The 22,695-nt window shown below is 51.6% G+C and overlaps 1 protein-coding gene across 1 annotated transcript in view; it reads right to left on the bottom strand.

Moving 5' to 3' along the window:
* The window catches only part of P2RY2 (purinergic receptor P2Y2), an 11,340-nt gene extending 11,149 nt beyond the window's left edge, over nucleotides 1-191 (bottom strand). The window contains exon 1 of the mRNA XM_017821950.1: nucleotides 69-191. The gene's annotated coding sequence lies outside the window, so the exon portion shown is untranslated. The remainder of the gene's footprint in view (nucleotides 1-68) is intronic.
* Between the last annotated feature and the right edge of the window lie 22,504 nt (nucleotides 192-22,695).

The following is a 22,695-nucleotide window of genomic DNA, read 5'->3' as shown; positions in this document are numbered from 1 at the left end:
CCCCATTATCCCCCCATTATCCCCCCACTGTGCCCCCACTGTCCCCCGGCCGCTGCCACCGCGCTCACCGGGCGATGCCGAGCTGGGGGTCGGTGCCGGGGGTCGGTGCCTGGGTCGGAGCCGATGGCCCCGCTCAGGAGGGCGGCGGAGGCAGCGCCATGCCCGGTCCGCTCCTTGCCCCGCTCCTTGTCCCGGTCCCGGTGCCGCGTGTGAGCCGGGACGGGGTCGGGGGTGGGGCCGCACCGCCCTCCCGGCGCTGGGAACAGGACTGGGAACGGGGCAGGACCGGAGCCAGGACCGCCCCCACCAGTGCTGGGACCGCCCCCACCCCCGGGACGGGACGGGAATGCTCCTGCCGGGATGGGGACGCGGTGGGATTAGGGCTGGGACAGGGACGGGACACCCCCCGCAGAGGCTGGGGTCGGAACTGGAGCCGGGATGGGACCATGGATGGGACCGGGATTAGGGCTAGAGCAGGAGCCCCCCGCTCCCTCTGCCGGGACTGGGAATATGGATGGGGCACCGACCGCTCCTCCCTTGACCCCCAGGAACGGGACCGGGATACGGGCTAAGGCAGGAACCCCCCATCCTCCAGGAATGTCAGTCCTCCAAGGGCTGACACTGGAGAGGGATGATCGCCTCCCAACCCCCCCCCCCCGGGGACGGGACCAGGGACGGCGATACCGAAAAGAGGCAGAAACAAACTCCTGAACAGCAATTTGTGGGTGTTACAAAGGACATTGTTTATTATTGCTCTCCTGGGAACTGCGAGGGCCTGGGCTCAGCCACAAACGGGGCTCCAGCTCCCCCAGGGAGGAGCAGACCTGTCCGAATCCCTGTGCTGGGATGCAAAACATCTGCAGAAACATAAGGGGTATTGGACCATCCTGTGGAAGAGAAGTCCTTCAAGGGCCCTGCATTTCTAGGAAATAGAGTTTGGGTGCTGTGGGTGTTAGCTGGGAGGCTGTGTCTGCCATATCTCCCCAACACCCTGTGGAGATGCCCTGGGATCTGTCTCCATTCATCCCTCTCACGACAAGGCCTCCTGAGAAGCTTTGGGAAGCTGTGGAGGGCCCTCCCACACCTTTGTAGCCTGCGCTAAATTTCTAGGAAATATATCAAGTTTGGGTTCTGTGGGTGTGAGCTGGGAGGTCATGGCCCCCATATCATCTCTGGAGTCTGTCCCTGCTGTGTCCTGGCACAACACAGCCTCTCAAGAAGCCGCAGGAAGCTCTGGAGGGCCACCACCCTCTCCCTGCGGGTGACTGCTGCCCGAGGGACGATGGCCAGGTCCAACCCCACCTCCCCAGTGGGGCTCACTCACCTGGGCGACAAACCTCCAAATCTGGGGGGGGCTGGAGGTTCCCTGGCCGGGCTGGGGCTGGAGAACAAGCCCCACTGATTCACGTGCAGGTGGCCCCGTTGTTTTCCATGGCCGTGGGTTCCCCCGTGCATTCCCCATCTGTGGCCCTGGGTGGGAGCCAGATCCTCCTGCTCCAGCTGGATCTCATTCCGTGGAGGGGCTCCTCAGATATGGCTGGGAGAGGACCACAAAGCCCCTGATGGAGAGGGGGAAGGGCACCAGTGCCATCTATTATTCAGCAGCAGAAAGCAGCAGCCGGCTGAGGAGGAGGATATGAAGGCCTGGCACAGAAACAGGGCTGCACAGATCTTGCTGATGGACATCCATGCCAGAAAAGAAGGGGAAAAAAATATGCCCGTTTCCTCCTTCTGATGTAATTTGTTTAAGGAGGGAAAACAATACATCACGTCGCAGCTATTCGGGGCTGATAAGGAGGAAGGACAAGCTCGTTGCTTGCGCAGAGGGAGATGCCTGGGCAGAGCTCTTGAGTGAGGTGAAGTGCCCCGGGTGCCCAGTTAAGCCCAGTTCTCCTGGATTGGGAAGCACTTCTTGGGCAAAGGTTGGGTTAACCGGCCCACAGCACCTTGGTTTCATCCCCCAAATCCTTCACCCCGGCTCCCTCCAAAGGAGGGACTATGTCCAGGGGTGATGGATGGAGCTGTGGATGATTTCCAGAGGCTTGTTTGTGACCCGTGGGGGGGTTGCTGCTGCTCAGCAGCCCTTGCCTGGCGCCGTCTCCCCCAGCCTGGTCCTCCAAGGGCTGAACGCCCGCAGATCTTCCACCACAAGATGAAGCCAAAAGGCTCAAAAACAAGAGGAAGGCGCCTTTTCCATCTCCAAGGGTGATTAATTATGGCCACGACCTCCGGAGTGCTTTGGTTGCTGGATGCTTCCACAGGCAAGAGGAGATGTTTTTCTAAGAGCTTGTTTGGAGCAGGAAAGTGGTCCCCTGGAGAGTCCTCTTCCCATCAGACCTTTTCCAAGCCTGGTTGGAAGTCCCAGCAGCTTCCCAGCCTCACTGCCCACTTCAAGGAAAAGCCTTTCCTTTCCCCCTCCTTTTGCTTTTTCTCACCTTTTCCCACTCGTTTGGGCAGGAGGCACATGGGAGGAGGGTGAAGGGTGCCCACCCTGACCCACCCTCCTGATTCCTGTCCTTCACGCAGGCAACGCTCACCTATTACCCAGGGCACCCAAACCAAGAGCCTCCCTGCCCCCAAATCTCCATTTCCCAGCTCCAGAGCGGCTCGAAGAAGCCAAAGGAAGAGGCAGATGTTTCAAATCCCATTGAAAAGGGAATGATTTGTGCAGCTGCAGCAGCAGAACACGGCGGTGAGACCCGTGCGAGCCGACCTGGAAAGCGGCCCCACAGTTCCCTCCATGGCTTCATTTTTCAGCTGTTTTGGCAGCAGGGCAGGTTTCTAAGACACTTTCAAAACATTTCCATGTTGACTAGTGGGGAGGAATGTGATACAGGAATGGGAGGAGCTGGGTGGCCACGGCAGAGCCCTGCTGTGCTGCACCCATGGGTGCAGCTAAAACCCGCAGGGAGACAGCAGAAGGGCTTGAGACAAGCTGGGATCTATCAAATCTCTTTTCATTGCTTGTTTTTTTAAAGTCTTAGTGGAAGAAAGGACGGAAGGTTTGCAGATTTGTTGGGTTGAGCCTGCAGACCTGCCTGGCATTGGCTGGTGGGAGAGGGTGAATGTTCATCTAAATCTGTGCCAGTGCAAACTTATGCCCTGATCCAACGTGACTTGATCACTTCTCGTGGTCTCTTGGCTGGCAAGATGCCCAGCCACCTAACTGGGAGGCAGAAATGTGCCCTGTGTGATGCAGGGGGCACATCCCATGGGAACAGGAGGCACATTCCATGGGAGCAGCTCTGATTTTGCTGCCTCCCAGGGTGGCTGCATTTTCCCTCCAGGATGCCCTGATTCAGGACCATCAGCAACTTTGAAGGGTATATGAGGGGCAGCAAAAGCCAACCCGGCTGGAGAATGAAGCCTCTGCTCATGGTGCCAACAGGGTCAGGTGGGGCTGGTACCCACTGGCTGCTCTGGAGACATGGGAGCACCTTCCCAGCAGCCAAGGAGCTCCAAAATAGGGTTGGTTAGTTGGAGGTGGGAGTTGGGGCTGGAATAAGGTCGGAAAAGCCCTCTAAGATCGAGTCTGACTGTAAACCCAGCACCACTAACCCACGCCCCCAAATGCCACATCTGCAGGTTCTTTGCACAGTTCCAGGGGCTGGGATTCCACCACTCCCCTGGGCAGCCTGTTCCCAGTGCCTGGCCACCCTTTCAGGGAAGAAATGTCTCCAAATATCCAACCTAAGCCTGCCCTGGTGTAACTCGAGGCCATTTCTCCTCATGCTGTACCTCTGTCCATCCCTCGGTGCTCTGTATGAATCCCCTCCTGCCACCCCAGAGGTGCTGGTGGGTGGGTGCTGAGCTCAGAGAGGCACTTCCCACCCTTTTCCCACTAATCCCTTCGAGGGGACCTCCCAGGTGGGTTCAAACAGGGCACAGGGGACCTTTGCTGCCCGGGGCTGGTGCAGTTTGGGGAAGAGGCCCTTGGAGGGGACCCGATGCTCGTGGTGCTGTTTGGAAGCAGCTGCAAACAGTGACACTTGTCCACATTGCTTTAGTGCACAGAGGGCTTTGCTCTGTGGCTTTGGCCAGCTGGGTGTGTGTTTTCTCTCCTCTACCAACAGTTGGGTTGGTTTTTTTTAGCCCAGCTTTCGTTTCCTCCCCCCTGAGCTCCCCAGCCCTCCTCCTCAGGGCTCCGGAGCACCAGGGTGATGGAGGTGCCACTCACGTTTCCTCCCAGCTCCTACAGAACCCAGGGTTTTTTTGGAGGTGTTTGCAGCCTCCAAGGGCATCCCCCTCCCTCAGGATGGTGCTTGCAAAGGTGCTGCAAGGCAGCTGGGCCCCGAAACAGGAGCATCCTGTTGTGGCCAACAATGTTGCGTCTATGAAGACTGTAAATAAACACATCACAGTGCGTTAAAATTAACCCATCGGCCTGGCCTACGTGTGCTGTGGGTTCCCAGACGTGCAGGGAGGGAAGGGGGATCACAGCAAAGCCACAAAACCCCTCAGGGTCAGCTCTGGCAGGGGCAGCTCTGCTGCTGCTGACCCCACTGATGGCTTTCTTCGAGCAGACATGCTGAGCTTTCTGCCAAATTTCATTTCCTCTTCTGCACCTCCCTCTGGGACTGCCTAGAGAATAGTAAATAAGACAGAGATTGAAAAAAAAAACCCAACAGCCGAGGTCTTACTCAAGAGGCTTTGAGTGAGTTGCAAGAACAGGAGGTGGTGGAAAAGGTGTCCAGGAGGAGAGAACTTTCCCCCAGCCTGGCTGGTGCTGCTGGAAGAGGTTCTGCACTGATCTTGGTGTTCAATGACACAGATAAACACATGTCCAGAAACCAAGCCTTCCTAAAACGAGCAGCAGAGACCCATCCACCTCATGGTCCGAGCCTAAAATAGTGCTGGGGTGGGGAGGCTCTCCTGGAAAAGGCTCATTGCTCTCTTTGCAGAGCTGCTGGAGAGCTGTGCAGGACAGGCCCCACCACGCATGGAGCCCTGGGAGCAGCGTGGTGGGACACAGTGGGCATGGGCAGCTGGACCCTGGGGGCCAATTGCCCCCCAAATTTGGGGGGGTCAGTGCTTGACTGAAGGTGCAAACACAGCCTGGCACCACATTGGAATTCTTCCAGCTGGAAAGTGGCTCATGCTTTTTTACCCATCCCTCATGAAGGACTGGCAGACAGGAACCACAGAGGGATTCAGGAGCAAATTCCCAGCAATGCTGGGGGAAAAACCATTTTACAGCAGTTTTGTGGGTCATTATTGTTGCTCTCAGCTCCCAACACTGAGACCACGGGACCAGCACAGGTCCCACCCTGGAATCCCTTTGTTTCCAAAAAAAACCCCTTGTGCTCACTTTTGAAGTCACTTCCTTCCCCTCCTGCTCCAAAACAACATTTGCATCCTCAGGGGGATTCCCATTAGGACGACCCAGGGAATGGTACTGGGAGCACACATGGATGTGTGAAGCCCGGGAAGCTGCTGCTCCCTGTGGGTGCCACGTGCTGGGGGTGCTTCTTGTCCAGCTCAGCCCAGGAAACAAGAGGTTTTGTCAGCCCCAATGAGTCCAGCCCACACATGGACCCCACTGGGGATTCCATCTAAATTCATATTCCAAATAGGGTGAAAGAATCACACCACGTCTCTCTTTAGACCCCGAACTGGACACCCCCTGATTTGATGGGTAAGGGCACCATCACAGCTCCATGATGCCCAAACACCCCTCCTGAGTGAGCCATCCTGCTTCCTGCCCTTTGGAAGAAGGTTGGTGGCCTCCTCTTCCACTCAACTCATCCTTTAGCACCCTCCCCATGGACACAAGCCCTGTTGGAAGAAAACCAACATTAGTGCTGCTAAAAACAATGGAATCATTGAGGCAGGAAAAGACCTTTAAGACCATGGAGTTCCCCAGAACTGCCACCACTAAACCATGTCCCCAAGTGCCACATCCACACGGCTTTTAAATGCCTCCAGGGATAGGGATTCCACAGCCCTGAGCAGGAAAACCTCCCTGCAGAGGATGGATGCAACTCAGCTGCTCCATTTTCAAACCTCTCCTAACATCAAGATTATTTTTTCTTTTTGCATTTCCCCCCATTTTCTCATTTAAAACACCAATTAAACTCAAACTGGGCTCATGGTACCCACCCTCAGAAGTGCAGAGCCATGTGACCAACCCCTATTTCCCTGGCCAGGGCTGGAGCAAGGAAGGAAGGTGGGAAATCCCCGTGGATTTCTCCAGGCTGACGGTGTGTGTTCCATCATGGATGTGGATTTGTTTTAACCAAGCGAGGTTGGAAGCACTTTCTTTCCCGTGTCCACCCCACATAACCCACCTCCCAGGAGGGAGACCAGCCCTAAGGCTCCTTCCCAGCTGGAATCATTGTCAGGAGGCCAATATTCTTATCTAGGGCCTGGCTGGTGTTTCTTAGTTGGACCTTTGCCACCGCAGTTAAAATATCTCTTCCACCACTCCCAGCATTTAAAGGTCACGTTCCAGGGATTAATCCAGAGGCTCTCAGACTGGCATCACAGACGGGACTGACATGGAGCAAAAGCCTCCTGGTGCTTTGTGTGTGCTCCCAGAGCTGGACATCCCCTGGCTGGGAGTGGGTTTGTCACCAGCAGCAGGTTTGACATCCTCAGCAATTCTGAGCTAAATGGAGGCCAATTCCTCCTGGCCAAACAAAATTCCTTGCAAATCTGTTTCCAGCTCTTGGCCAAGCTGCCCTGGGAAGTCCAGATTTGCAAAACAAGCTCTGGAGGCGACAGTGTTTGTTTGACCAGCTCTTCCAGTTGGTCCCGTGCATGGTTTTTGCCCAAACAAGTCCTGGAATAAAAGGAAGGGGTTTCCAAGTTAAATACAAGTGAAGAGTAATTGAGTGCTTAATGAAGTGGGTATTGGTTAGGCCAGCTCTAAGTGAGAGGATAAGCTGGGCCTAAGGAGCAGAGGATGTGTAGGCAAGGAGAGAGGGAAGGGGAGGAGAAGTGATGATCCCGTTATCCCCCGGGAAAGAGAGGGAGTCGATTGTGACACAGAGGGGGGAGGAAGGACAGTGGGACCTGCAGTTTGTCCTCTGCACTGGGCCCCAGTCTCTGTCTCAAACTGGGGGAGTCGTGGGGACCTTTGCCAAGACCAGTGTCCTGTGTTAGAGGGATCCATGGGGAGACCCCACAGACGATCCTTCCATTTAATTCTGTTCCTGGCACAGGTTGCCTGGAGAAGCTGTGGCTGCCCCATCCCTGGAAGTGCTCAAGGCCAGGTTGGACAAGGCTTGGAGCAACCTGAGCTAGTGGAAGGTGTCCTGGGGTTGGAACTGGATGATCTTTAAGGTCCCTCCCAACCCAACCCATTCCATGATTCTTCCCCACAGTCTCTGCCCTGTGTATTATTATTTTTTGCTGATTTAATATGAACATGTGTTTGACTTAGGCATTTAGAGACCAAAGGGCCTTTCAATACAGGGGGTCCCATGCCATGCAAGCCAGGTCTTGATCTTCCTTTTAGCCATTCAGGCAGGTCTTTTTGGATCAAGAAAGCTGAGCTGGCCTTTTCCAGGCTGAAAAGTGAACGGCTGGTCACCAGCAGAGACTTCTCAGGCTGTTTTCAGTGAAGGAGAAAGCTCTGGGTTTGCAGGGAGAGAAGGACCCAAGGAAAACAGGTGATGGTTTCGCTCCCTTTCAAGGATTGTCCCAACCAACTTGGTGCAGCCTGGACAGGGATCAGGGTTCAGCAGTAGCTTGAAGGACACCTTGGACATTGTCTGGACCCTGAAGCCACCATCTCCCTTGGGCTGGTCACTGTCATTAAACTGAACCACAGGCTCATGTAGGAACAACAGACGTCTCAGCGTCACCGGGATCTACCTCTTCCTGGTAGGGAAGACCCTTCCCTTAGCCCAGTGCTCCCAGGTGCTTCCTGGTGATTCCAGGGGACTGTCCAAGTTCTCCCTTTCAGTGAATCATTCATGGGGTGGCCATGGCAAAGCCTTGGGATGTGCTTGGAGGCACAGACAGAGCCCTCAGGGCTTTGTGATTGTCAGAATAAACAGATCATCTGATAAGGAAAGCCCAGGCAGAGATAATTTCAGGAGCAGGTATTTGGAAGGGAAGTGGATGGAGATTTCCCTCCAGATAGACACTCACCAGGGAGAGGGATTGCCTCCAGTTTCCATAGGAGTGAGTCACTCACCTTCCTGCAGCAGGAGGAAACCCTCCTGCTCTCATGGAACCCTATAGGTTGGCACTGCACCAACCTTTCCTTTGGAACAAGGCAGCTATTTTGGGATACAATGCTCTGCTTCTTTGTGTGTCCCCCAGGGCCAACAGGGTGGGCTGGGGGATCCCTGGGACAGTGCTGATCCTCCACACCACCCTGGCTCCATGATCCCTGTCCCTCTATGGCTATGGGGTGATGGCAACAACTTGGACCAGTGGGAAAAGCTGATGGGCAACTCTGGGCAAGGCTCTTTGCTCATGCTGACCAGCTCAGCAGAGCCCTGGAGTCCAGGGAAACCTCTGAATGTCCCCACAGGGGGAGGGATCTGTGGTCATCCTGAAGCTGTGGCTGCCCCATCCCTGGAAGTGTCCAAGGCTGGGTTGGACAGGGCTTGGAGCACCTGGGATAGCAGAAGGTGGAGCATGGATGGAGCAGGGGGTCCCTTGGTGCTCAGGGTTCTGTTCCCCCATCCCTCCACCCCTGTTAGCAAGTCCTGGGGGGCTTCTCTGCTTCACTGGGGGGGACTGATTGCCAGGAGAACTTGTCCATGTGAGCCCAGACTTCAGCACAGAATACCTGGGGCTGGGGGGTCATCTGGGCTCTCTGCTCCAAGCCTGACCTTCAGTGAGCTCAGGCTGTGTTGAGGACAGGCTTGAGTGTCTCCAAGGATGGAGATTTTCCCACTCCTCTTCAGGTCCTCGGGCAGCCCTGCCTGCAGCAAGTCAAGGTGCTCCCCAAGCTGGTGCTGCTCCCAAACTCCCTGAGCATTCCCATTCCATCATGCAGGTGGTTACAAGAGTGATGGAGCCTGAGAGAGCTCTTGAGTTTGCCCTGGTCCTCCAGCCCTCCCTGGAGTGTGCAGGAGAGGGGCTTAGGAGTGCAGCTGCAGGGGGACATTGTGTCTGTGGGATCAACAGCCAGAAACTGGGTTAACCCTTCCCATCCCTTCTCCTCCCAGTTTTCCCACTCACTTCCCGAGGAGTTCAGGGTGTTTCATCATCAGGCAAGAGAAAGGAAAAGTCATTGAGAGTTTGTGGTTAGATTTGAGAGGAGTTTCATGCTCATCATGGGTGTGTGCCAAGGTCTTGTGGGCACTCTCCAGCACTTGGGGCTGCCTCGGGGCTGCCAGCTCCTTATCCAAAGGGCTGTCTTCCCAGGTTCCCAGGATGGTGTCCCTGAGCCCTGTCCCAACAGCCTGGAAACACTTCCTACCTCATTTCCCCTTAGGCCAAGCAGGATCCCCAAGGGTAAGTTACTCAGGATTGTGTCCAGATGGCTTTGGAATATCCCCAGGGAGAGACTGCACACCCTCCCTGGATAACCTATTCCAGTGCTCCATCACCTTCACAGTAAAGTTGTTCCTTATCCAGAGTTTCATGGAGATCCCTCTTTTGGGGTTGTCCTGTCCTGATTTCCCCAGATTTGCCCGTCCCAAAATTGACTGCAGTGTAGCAGTTATAAATATCATATCAACCTGAGTGCCTGGAACAAGGTGGCACCTCAGCAAGGAGCTGGAACTAAATTTAAAGCAGTTTTATTACTTAGAGTGGACTTTATTCTGTAAGAATAATTTTTTTTAATAAAGATTTTTAAAGGCTTTATTGACAATTGAATTGCACTTTAAAAACATTAACTGAAACATAACATAATAAAAGTAGTTCAGTTATGAAAATAACTGTTTGACAGTTGACACAAGGCCCTGTTGACACAAGGGCCTCCCAGCCCAAATTCAGCTCTTGTGGGCACCATCTCGGCACATGACAACACCTGCATGACCAGATGCTCTCTGGGGACAGGGCCATGGCCCTGTGCCACCCAATGCCACCCTCATTTGGGGTCCCTGTGCAGCCAGTGTCCCCAGGATGGCAGTGAGGAATGAGAGGGCCTTTGGGGAGGAGTGGGATAAGGGGAAACCACAGAGGGCTGACGAAAACATGGGCTCCATTTAGGGCTTAGTGAGACCAGAGGCAGGGACTGACCAGCCCTGACTGCCTCGATCAGATCCAAGGGACAGACTTCCCCTGGGAAATGCCTTTTGTAACCGGAAAAGGAAAGCTTAGGGGACAAAAAATGCTCCCACGTCCTGGTCAGGGCAACCTGCACCCCCAGGCAGTGTTTCCTTCCCGCCCTTGTCTGGCAGGTCCATCTCACCCAGGGCATGGAGATGCTCTGTGTCTGCAAAGTTCATCCCAGCTTATGCAACCACGGGGTTGTGGTGTCCTGGAACCACTAACACGTATCCCCCAGGTCCTGGGGGGGCTTCTCTGCCTCACTGTGGGGGACTGATTGCCAGGAGAGCTTGTCCATGTGAGCCCAGACTTCAGCACAGAATATCTGGGGCTGGGGGGTCATCTGGGCTCTCTGCTCCAAGCCTGACCTTCAACGATCACAGGCTGTGTTGAGGACAGGCTTGACTGTCTGCAAGGATGGAGATTTTCCTGCTCCTCTTCAGGTCCTCAGGCAGCCCTGCCTGCAGCAAGTCAAGGTGCTCCCCAAATAGCCCCCCAGGTGCTATCCCAGAGCCAGGAGCTGGGTGTTCATGGCATGGGGCTGCTCAGGGCGTTCCTGCACTGCTGGGATCCCGTCGTGTCCCAGCCTGAGCTGGGCCCTGCCAAGCGTGGCACAGCCAGTGAGTCAGACACCACAGCCAGCCCTGCCTGGCATTTCTGGGAGTCTGGGCATGCAGGAGAGCAAACAGCAGCAGAGAAAGGTGCCCGTGGTGGCAGCAGCAGAGAGAAAGGATGGTAAAGCTTGTGTTGCACGTTTTAGATGCCATGAGCCCACCTGGGAGAGCCTGGGCTTCATGACACAGTTCAGCTCCTGCAAATGTTGGCCAGATCAGGGAATCATGGAATGGTTTGGGTTGGGGGGGACATTAAAGACCATCCAGTCCCACCCCCTGCCATGGGCAGGGACACCTTCCACTCTCCCAGGTTGCTCCAACCTGGCCTTGGACACTTCCAGGGATGGGGCAGCCACAGCTTCTCTGGGCAGCCTGTGCCAGGGCCTCCCCACCCTCCCAGCCAAGAATTCTCCCCAGTATCCCATCTAAACCTTCTCTCTTTCCATTTGATACCATTCCCTGTGTCCTGTCCCTCCATCCCTTGTCCCCAGTCCCTCTCCAGCTCTCCTGGAGCCCCTTTAGGCCCTGCAAGGGGCTCTCAGGTCTCCCTGGAGCCTTCTCTTCTCCAGGTGAACCCCCCCAGCTCTCCCAGCCTGGCTCCAGAGCTCTTCTCCTGAGCTTTGTTAATCCACACATTCCCAGATGTGCATCTTCTCCCTATAAGCTGAGGGGCCAGTACAAGGCTTAACTAAGCCCATGGTTTTGCCTCTGAGTTCTGGGACTTTCCAGATGGCAGATCTGCATTTATGAACAGGCAAAGTGAACAGATTAAGCATTTCATGGAGTTCAAAACCAATACAAATTCCTGTTTCGTTTCCCCTGTGACTCAGAGATGAAAACTCACTCCCTGGCCTGGTCATTGGGTTTGCCACTGTTCCCTGTCAACCCTTTCTGGAGAAGAAGAACCTTTCACTGAGCAGGAGCAGAAAAAACAATTTATCTCTGGAAAATCCCAGTTTTTCCTAGTGGAGAGGGGCTGCTTTTATGCAGGTGGTGTATAAACCCAGCTGCCTTTCAGCCAGCACAGCTAAACCCAGGTTTATGTGGAATCACAGAATCATTTAGGGTGAGAAAGTCCTCTCAGATCATCCAACCACTAACCCAACACCCCAAGTGCCCCAATTTAGTGCTGTCAGGGAGTTGGTGTTTATCTGCTGAGGCTGAACAAACTCGTCTTTGGGAGAGCAATGTGAGGCTGTTCTGCCTTTCCTACTGATGAGAAATCAGCACTGGATTAATGTTTGCACAGGTTTTACTGCTGCTTTCAGCTGCTCAGCCTGAAACCAGCACATCAAACGTGCTCACAGAAAACTCAGCCCACTCAATACATCTTTATTTTTGCATTGGGGTGTTAAATTAGGGAATTACTTATTATTAATTATTTATTAATTATTACTTATTGATACTTATTATTAATTATTAATTATTTAAATTATATATTATAATAATATTATTAATTATTATTATTAAAAGGCTTTGATTGGAAAATACAGCCAGAATGTCTTTTCTCAGTGCATGGAGAATAAAAATCTCTGAGGCCCTTTGGTTGATCTTCGTTCAAATTTTTGGATTTTCACCTCTCCACACATCTCAAAGCCTCCCCCTCCAAACAACATCATTCCACTGGCAAAAAGAAGGAACAGAACGAGAAAATCTGGCAGGAGTGGGGCTGATCTCTGGGTCTTTGCTCATTTACAGCAGGGATAAACCACTTCTGCTCTCAGGATGGTGCTTTGTGGTCACTTTGCTTTAGAGAACAAGATGTTTGACCAAGGAGCATCATCTCTGGGAAGCAGATGCAGCTCTTTGTGGAGTTTCTAGGAATTAAATCAGCTGGAGACACATCAGCACATTGCTCCCACCACTTCTTCATATTGGTTCCCCTTTGTGTGCCAGGGCCCAGCTCTACCCACATCTGTCCCACCCCCATCCTCTTGCAGGAACGTGCCAGGCCTACGCACAGGATGGGGAAAAAAGCGCTGATTTTGGGTTATGCCACACTTGGAGCTCCATGCCCACTTTCACTTCCTCCCTTGCCCTGGCAGAGGGTGGGGAACTCCAAGATTTCACCCATCTTGATGTCCTCTCCTCCTGTCTGCAGCCAGTGCTCCCTCCTGAGCCAGGTCCACAAAGGCCACAGTTCCCCAGGGAGGCTTCTTGGAGCTTCATCCCTGTTTCCTTTCCTTCACTGGTACCAGGGACAGGCTCTTCCCTGGAGGAACCAACAGTGATGGGATGATGCTCTTGCCTCCTACAACTTGTCCCAGCAAGGAAAACCTCAGCAAGGCTCCATTTGTGTGCCACGGGATGGAATGGTTGGTGTTGGGGCCTCACCCACTTCCTGGGGAAGAATTAAAGGGAATTAAAAGCATTAAAGGAAAAGGATCAGATAGTGACAGTGAGGGTGGGGAGGCCCTGGCACAGGTTGCCCGGAGAAGTTGTGGCTGCCCCATCCCTGGAAGTGTCCAAGGCCAGGTTGGAGCAACCTGGGAGAGTGGAAGGTGTCCCTGCCCATGGCAGGGGTGGGACTGGATGGGCTTTAATGTCCCTCTCAACCCAAACCATTCCATGATTCCATGATTCCATGATTGGAGGCTGCATCCAGACCCCAAGGCCTGCATTTCCCCTTGCCTGAACAGCAGCCCTCCTGGGCTTCAAGGCTGGGAATGTTCGGGGTGGGAAGGAGCCTGTCTCCAGGAAGGACCCTGCCTCTTCCTCCCTGCCCTGGCTGCAGGAGGAGAGCAGAACCAGAGACACGAAGGCTGGCCAGGGTGACTGGGGGTGAAAGCACCAGGGGAACCCCAGTGCCAGGGTGGTGGGGGTGGCTGGTGTTGATAACTGGGGTGCAGTGGGATGTGGCCAAGTGGGGAACACTGGAAAGGAGCCATGTGTGCCCAGCCCAGGCAGCTGAGGGCTGATACAGCCCCTGTGCAGCCGAGCCCACGGGCAGAGCAGTGCTCTGATAACAACATCTCCACCAGCCCTCCTCTCTGGGGTCACCAGCTCTCCCCACAGCCTTCCTGATCATCCCTTGTCTGCTCTGGAAACCACCCAGTGCTGGAGAGGGCTGGTGTCCTTCCTGAACACCTGCAGAAAGCAACCCAACAGTGCCTTTCCCTGGGCTGGGATAAGGACTTCCCACATCTCCTCCCAGCCACACAACAGCCTTGAGTCCTGTTTCCTGCTCCTCAAAGCTGCTCTCAGACACGTTTTTGTAGAATCTCCCTTCAGGTGATCATTCACTCTATCTGTCCAAGGAGGAATTTTCCTCAGCTGCCCCGCAGGGATCACAGAATCACAGAATGGTTCAGGTTGGAAGGGTCTTTGGAACCATAAAATTGATAAGGTTGGAAAAGATCTGTAAGATCATCAAGTCCAACTGTTAACCCAGCACTGCCATGGTCAACTCTAAACCAAGTTCCAAGTGCCTTATTTACACATTTTTTAACACTTCCAGGGATGGGGCAGCCACAGCTTCTCTGGGAAATCCATTCCAGGGCCTCCCCACCCTCCCAGGGAAAAATTCCTTCCCAATATCCCACCTAACCCTGCCCTCTGGCAATTTAAAACCATTACCCTTTGTCCTCTCAGTACATTCCCTGATCAATAGTCCCTCCCACCACTGGAACATGATTTTTATGATGATTAATTAGACTCAAATCCCCATCAAACCTGGCCTTGGACACTTCCAGGGATGTGGCAGCCACAGCTTCTCTGGGCAACCTGTGCCAGGGCCTCCCCACCCTTCCAGGGAAGAATTTCTTCCCAATATCCCATCTAACCCTGCCCTCTGGCAGTGGGAAGCCATTCCCCCTTTGTCCAGAGTCCTTCTCCTCCTCTTTTGGAGTCTTTTTGGGCACTGAAAGGGGCTCTGAGGTCTCCCTGGAGCCTTCTCTTCTCCATGCTGAAGAGAAGACTCTGAGGAGACCTTGCAGGAGTCAAATGGAAGGATCCAGGATACCCTTCCAACACCCCCAGCCCTCCCCATCCACCGCCCTTCACACGATACCATCCAGCAGCAGATAAAAATACCCCCAGTGTGGGCAGGCAGGGATGGCCCTGGCAGGGAACAGATAATTCTGTGCTCCCAGAAATGTGCCCCAGCCAGTTTCCAGTTACACATTAACCACAAACGGGGGAGAGCAGCCGCCACACACGGAATTTATGGCAGGAATGCACACCTTGGACTGAGGGGACAGTCCCATCCCGACCTGCTCCTGCAGCAGGAGAGCTGGAGGCACTGAGACTGTGCCCAGAAAAACAGGGAAAACACTGCTTTGGGATCAGATCCGTGTCCAGAGGGGGAGTCTGTGAGTCTGACAACACCTTGCACTTCCAAGGAAGGTGTGGGAAACCCTCAAATGTGGGGAAGTTCTCATAATGGGTTTCAGGACTTAAGTGGGGACTATAAGAAAGATTGGGACAAGGCTTTTAGCAGGGTCTGTTGTGATAGGAAAAGAGGTGAGGGTTTTAAACTAAAAGAGGGGAGATTTAGCTTAGATAGGAGGAAGAGGTTTTTTACAGTGAGGGTGGGGAGGCCCTGGCACAGGTTGCCCAGAGAAGCTGTGGTGGCCCCACCCCTGGAAGTGTCCAAGGGCAGACTGGATGGGACTTGGAGCAACCTGGATTAGTGGAAAGGTGTCCCTGCTCACTGCAGAGGGCTGGGATTGATGACCTTTAAAGGTCCCTTCCAACCTAAACTATTCTATCACAGAATCACAGAATGGTTTGGGTTGGAAGGGACCTTAAAGACCATCCATTTCCAACTCCCCTGCATGGGCAGGGACACCTTCCACTAGACCAGTTTTTTCCAAGCCCTGTCCAACACAGGACTCACAGGAATGTTTTAATTCAGAGCAAGGAGCAGTTTTGTGCTGAGTGCCCTGGTTTTCCCACCCACGGTACCTTGGTTTGCTCTGGGAATGCAGCCCCGGAGCACAGTGTTGGTTCTTCCCAGGTGAAACCAAGCTGGGGCATCTGCCCTGGAAACACAGCAGCACCTTGTGGGGAATTGTAGGTCCAGTTCAGTGAGTGTCCCCTCCACCTTGTCCTCCTGCAGGAACAAAGAGGTGGTGGATGTGGGGGGCTTTTGGCAGAAGGCCCTGCACCCGTCCCTGGCACCACAGCTCGAGCCCATTTTGGCAGCTGTCAAAATACTCCCAAACCTCAGGAGCCTTGTTGGACACTCTTCCCATGGTTGCTCTACTCCAGCAGCATCAGAGCCCTCTTGCCTCCTCCTGCTGAGGTGCTGCTGGTGCAGAACAGCTCTCCATCGAAACCCCAACCCCTGAGTGTTTGCTGTGACCCCGTGGGGCTGTTTTGTGGGTCCCACTCCTACACCAGACCACAGCAGCCCCACAGATTCACTCTCACCCTTCCCTGGACAGAACTCTGAGCTCCTCCCTTCCCCTCCAGCTCCCAGGATGGGAGATAACACCAGTGACAGGAGGAGGCTGAGCTGGGACTTGCTTGATTTATACCAGCAGAGAAGTCACAGCTTCTTGAGAGCACTAAAAGCACCTGGACAGCCTGGGAAACAGTTCTGGTCCCACCCCAGGATGGGACAGAGGGCAGAGACCAAGTCCTGCTCCAGATGTGCAGATGACACTCCAATGACACTCATGTTCACTCTGGTCACGTGCAGCAAGAAAAAGGAGCAGGAAAGCTGCCAATTCTTGGAGGAAAACAAACCCCACGAACCTGCCGAGCGTCCCTGCTCAGAGATATTTACACTTTCAACGTGTTCTCATGGAAATTAATCCCAGTGTCACCCCTCCAGGTATCGTAAACACTGTAAGTGAGGAATGGGGAGAGGCCAGGAGAGCAGAGCATGGGGAACAAAGCTGGGTGGGTGGACCAGCCTTCACCAAAATGTGGTGGAACAGGCCCAAGCAGGACGTGGCAGGGCTGGACGGGCTCAATTCCGGCTCGGCTGGACCTCTATCCCCCCACAGCCCTCTCGGCTGCAGGACAGGTTGTTCCACCCCAGTTTAACCTGGAGGAGGCTGATTCCATCCCCTGGGCTCCTGAAGAGCTGCTTCCAGGTTTCCTCAATCTGCACCAGGCCATGACAAGCTCCAAAGAGGGATTTTTCTTTCCCTGGGGAATGCCAAGGCATGCAAACAGCAAGGAATTATCCAGATCTGGAAAAACGCATCACGCCCTGGGAATCTTTATTTTTCCCCATCCACATAGTTCCTTGCTTTTTGAATACTTGCTTTATGAATCTTACTTTTCCCAATCCATAGATTTTCTCCTTTTTTTACGGCAAAAAACCAAGGAGCAGTCCCAGTTGCTTCAGTGTCACTTTTCCCTTTTCCATGGCTGTGGGACACGTGTGATTCCCATCCACATGGCACCCCCACGTGGGGAAAGCCTGGAGGCTCCATCCCCAGCCTGGCATTTGCCTCCTGGTGGATGTGCAGGGATTTCCGGAAGAAAGAATGAAGAGGAGAAAATACAGATCAATGAATTAATTGGAGGGAAATCTCAGGGAAAGAGCAGCTGTGCTGGGAAAGCTCTCAGGCATCACTGTTTGAGCAACCAAGGCAGGCCCAGGACCCACCACTCCAGGATTCCACGGCATCCCAGGAAGTGGGAGGTGCAAGGAACCCCCACAACAGATACAGGGATGAGATGGGCATGTGGTGGGATTCCTGACTCTGTCCTGTGCAGGGCCAGGAGCTGGACTTGATCCCTGTGGGAGCCTTCCAGTTCAGGACAGTCTGTGATTCCATGACTCCATCTGCAAAAACCTGGTCCCATCTTATTGGAGCAGGGCTGGAGGAGCTGGAAACATGTGGAAGCACAACATCTGGAGGCTGGAAACACCCGGTTTGGTGCCACCAGGGCATTTGAAGCCCTGGAAGAAACACTCAGAACAAAATCATGGCCATCAGATAATCCCAAACTCAATTTCTGCCTTTACCTGCTCCTTGGAGTGGTCGGGAAGGGAAAGGATGTGCCACCCCCCAGGACATTATGGCTACTTATTAGGGATAATTTTGCCCTGTCTTTTTTATTTTTTATACTTTCATTTTTGTCCTTTTCATTTTTTTTTCATTCTTTTATTCTTATTTCTGTAAGATCTTAGATGTGGTTTCCAGTATAAGTGATTCTATGATTCTATGTTGTGCCTGTCTATTTATCTATTATCTATCTATCTATCTATCTATTTATCTATCTATCTTTTTATTACTTATATATTTGATTTTAATATAAAATATATTCTTATACACTCAGACATATTCATATATAATATAAAACATATAAAATTCATATATAATATAAACCATATATTACTATACAAGAGAACTAGAGAGGGACTTGGGACAAGGGCCTGGAAAGACAGGACACAGGGAACGGCTTCCCACTGCCAGAGGGCAGGGTTAGATGGGATATTGGGAAGGAATTCTTCTCTGGGAGAGTGGGAAGACCCTGGCACAGGTTGCCCAGAGAAGCTGTGGCTGCCCCATCCCTGGAAGTGTCCAAGGCCAGGTTGGAGCAACCTGGGCTAGTGGAAGTTGTCCCTGCCCATGGCAAGGGGTGGAACAGGATAATCCTTAAGGTCCCTTCCCACCCAAACTATTCTGGCATTCCATGACACTCCTACACACACGTATTTACTCCAATTCCAGATCCTATATTTCATATAAAAGCTGCCTTTCCCTCAGGAAGCTCCCCAGGCCCCCTCAGCCCAGCAGCTGCTGCTTTGGCAGCTCCCTCCCGCCACAGTTTTGATTGGTGAGCAAATCCCTCTGCCAGGAAAACTCCTGCCAGCTCAGCAGGCAGCATCTGCTGGATCAGCAAGGGCTGGGATTTGCTGCTGGAAATGCTTCCCTGCCAAGGCTCTGGAGCAGGAGCTGCCTGTGCATTAATCTCTGCCCGGAGCGGGGCCCAACACGCCGGGTCTGCTCCCTGCGAATCCTGGGAATCCTGGCAGCCGAGAGCCCTCTGACACAAAGTGGGTTTGTGCTTCAAGAGGTTTAAACCCCTGCAGGGATTAAATTCAGAGGGGAAGGATGAAGAGGCACAACGATCCCATCAGGGGCACAATGATCCATCAGGGGCACAATGATCCATCAGGGGCACAATGATCCATCAGGGGCACAATGATCCATCAGGAGGGTGAAGAGGAACAATCATCCCATCAGGAGAATGAAAAGGAACAATCATCCAATTTGGGGGCACAATGATCCATCAGGAGAATGAAAAGGAAACTTGATCCCATCGGGGGCACTATGATCCCATCAAAGGCACAATGATCCATTGGGAGAATGAAGAGGAACAACAATCCCACCAGAGGCACAGCGATCCCATCAGGGGCACAGTGATCCCACCAGGAGAGTGAAGAGGAACAATGATCCCATCAGGAGAATGAAAAGGAACAATGATTCCATCAGGGGCACAATGATCCCATGAGGAGTCTGGATCCAACATGATCCCTTTGCCTGAGGATGGGAATCAAGTGAGCTCCGTTCCTTCAAGTTCCTCCCCGAATTTTTGCTTTTCTGGCTCAATTCTTTTTCTAGGATGAGAGAAACGCTGCTGTTTTCAGCTGTGGGGTGTCACCAGCAGCTTTTGGGGTTTCCAGCCTGTTGGGGTTCCCCAAGCGTTGTGTATCTCTCTGGAATTGGATTCTGTACCCTTTCATATAAAAAAAAAAAAAAGAAATCAAATGAAATAAATAAAATAAGTAAAATAATTAAAATGCCAATAAGAAGAAAATAACAAAGTTAAAAACAAATTATAAGTTAAAAAACAAATAAAATAAGAAGATAAAATATAATAAAATGAAAATAATAATAATAAAGTTAAAATAAATTATAAGTTAAATAACAAATAGAATAATATAGAATAAAAAGATAAAATAAAATAAATAAAATTAAATTATTAAAATGTCAATAAAAATAAAATAATAATAATAAAGTTAAAAATAAAGTATAAGTTAAATAAGAAAAAAAAAGAAGATAAAATATAATAAAAACCCAAGTAAAATAAAGCACTTAAAATGTCAATAAAAATGTAATAATAAAGTTAGAAATAAATTATAAATAAGTTAAATAAGAAATAAATTAAGAAGATAATATATAAAAAAGATTAAATAAAATAAGTAAAATGAAATAATTTAAATGTCAAAAGAATAATAAAGTTTAAAATAAAGTATGTTAAATAACAAATAACATAAGATAAAATATAATAAAATAAAATAAGTAGAATAATTAAAATGTCAATAAAAATAATAATAAAGTCAGAAATAAATTTTAAATAAGTTAAATAACAAATAAAATAAGAAAATACATAATAAGATAAAATAAAATAAGTAAAATGAAATAATTTAAATGTCAATAAAAATAAAATAATAATAAAGTTAAAAACAGTCTAAATACATTAAATAGCAAATAAAATAAGAAGATAAAATATAATAAAGAGATAAAATAAGTAAAATGAAATAATCGAAATGCCAATAAAATAAAATAATAATAAAGTGAAAAATAAATTATAAACTAACAAATAAAATAAGGAATTAAAATATAATAAAAAGATAAAAATAAGTAAAATAATTAAAACATCAATAAAATAAAATAATAAATTTAAAAATAAATTCTGGATAAATAAAAATTGACAGAAAATATAAAATAAAATAATTTTTAAAATTTTAAAAAAATGAAAAAGCATGTGCAGCTTAAACTCAAACAATGCCCTGAAAACAAGGATTTATATGAAATAACCAGCACTCAAGACATTTACACCATTGACTTTTTGATCCTCTTCTTTATTTCCTGTCTTTCCCCCCCTCAATCATGACTATAAAGGGTTATAAAGATGTGGGAAAGCTATGATTTCTCATCCCAGCTGGAAATTCTCCAGGACCCAGGTTGAACGAGCGGCATTGTGCGAGTCAGGGAATCCGTGGTCAGGTGTAGAAAATACAATTATTCATGGAAGAAGACAAACCAACGGTGGGAAAACTGCTGCAGGATAAGGGAGGAGGGGCTTGAAGGTCCCAAACCATTCCATGATTCCACGGTTATGCCAAGGGTGGCCCTGCCCGTGGCAGGGGTTAGAATGAGATACATAAATATATATCAAATTTAATATATTAACTATACAAATCAGCTAATAAACATATTAAAGGTTACACTCAGTGCTTCTGTCTTCCCAAAGCACATTCCCAGTCACATGCAGGTCTGTAGGAAATGCTTTGGGTGGACTTTTTGAGCACAGGGATTGTCTTGGTAGACCAACTTCAGGGCTCTGCAGGTCGTGCAGCCCAAATCAAGAGATGCAAGACATTTTCCCAGAGTCTCCTGATGCACCACATCCCACTAATCACTCCAAGTTTCCTGGGGGGGGAAACGAGTTAGACTAATTAGCAGCACTAAGTAAACTAATAGCTGGAGGAGAAAGGAGAATTCAAGTTGCATTTGAGGTTTTGGGGTTTTTTTAAAAGATGGTTAAAGCATCTTTAAAGGCAAGGGGTCATTTTTCCGGGAGCTGGAGTAAAGCAGCTCATCAATAATAAAGGAGCAGCAGCAATGCTGGAGCACTTGGGAAAATGCAATTATGGGAATTGCCTGCAAACTGCCCTGGTAATTTGCTTCAAGGAAGCAGCCAAATGCACTTTAATATTTCAGAGATTTCCTTGCGGCAGAGCTAAGAAGCAAAGCCCAGGAACTTCAGTTCTGGGGGGGCAACACGCCGAAAGTCACGTCGGATCGGGGGGTTTTGGTTCACGCCCAGCAAAACGTGACACCAGTTGTGCCCCCTGGGCTGTGTCTGCTCTCTCAGGGCTTCATTTGATTTTCCTTTGGTTAAAATCGCCCTCCTGCAAAAGGCTCGTGTCCAGGTGCTCTGCTCCCAGTGTGCCCTAGGATGCACCAGGATACGGCGCCAGCGCTACGGGATCGCTGCACTGCTGTGCCCGGGCTCTGGGGGTGCCAGTCCCTCGTGGAATTGAACCCGAGCTCAAGCCCAGCTCTTGCTTTGCCTGGGCGGCCCGGGAGTGCTGGAGGGAAGGTGATGGCACCCCCTGGGTACCACGAGCTGTGTCCCGTATCCCAATCCAGAGGTGTGATGCCGTGGTGGACTCATGCCTTGGAGCACTGCACTCCCCTGTGCACCTCCCTGTGCCCCCCTGTGCACGGCCCTGTGCCCCTGAGCACCCCCCAACACCCTCCCGGGCACCCCCTTCACACCCTGCACCCTCCTGGGCGCATCCTCGCACCCCCACGAGCACACTCGGTACCCCGTGTGCACCCTCACCCCGAAATCTCTCTGCACAGATCCCCGTGCACAACCCCACCTCCATCGTGCACACCCCCCCCGGCTTCCCTACACAGCCTAGACCCCCTTGTGCACCCCAGTGCCAGCCCCTGCACCCCCCTGGGCGCCCCTTACGCCCTCCTGTGCCCGCCCCTGTGCAAACCCCTTCAACCCAGCACACCCCCTTTGCGCTCCCTTGTGCAAACCCCTGCACCTCCCGTGCACCTACTTTGCACGACCCCTTGTGCCCTCCCAGTGCCCCCCACCCCGCATCCCCTGTGCCCACTCCGGCCCCTCCTCGTGCCCCCTGTGGGGGTGCGTGGGGGGTGCACAAGGGGGGCACACAGGAAGGGGCACTCGGGGCGTGCACAGGGGGGTGCAGGGTTTGCTCGAGCTGTGCACAGTGTTCACCCCCCTCTGCAAATTCCCGAGCACCCCCCTACACCCTACACCCACCTTGGGCACCCCCCGTGCACGACCCTGGACCCTGTGAACCCCGTGCACGACCCCTTTGCACGTCCCTGCACCCCCCATGCCCTCCCCTGCACCCCCATTGTGCACACCCGCCCAAAACCCTGCACCCCCCTCCTGTCCACACCCCTGCGCACCCCTTACACGCCCCCTGAACCCCCATTGT

The sequence above is a fragment of the Lepidothrix coronata genome, unplaced genomic scaffold, assembly GCF_001604755.1.
Source record: "Lepidothrix coronata isolate B3197 unplaced genomic scaffold, Lepidothrix_coronata-1.0 Scaffold93, whole genome shotgun sequence".
Lineage (NCBI taxonomy): Eukaryota > Metazoa > Chordata > Aves > Passeriformes > Pipridae > Lepidothrix > Lepidothrix coronata.
Note: the sequence above shows the minus strand (reverse complement) of the source record. Positions and strands in the feature narration are given on the sequence as shown.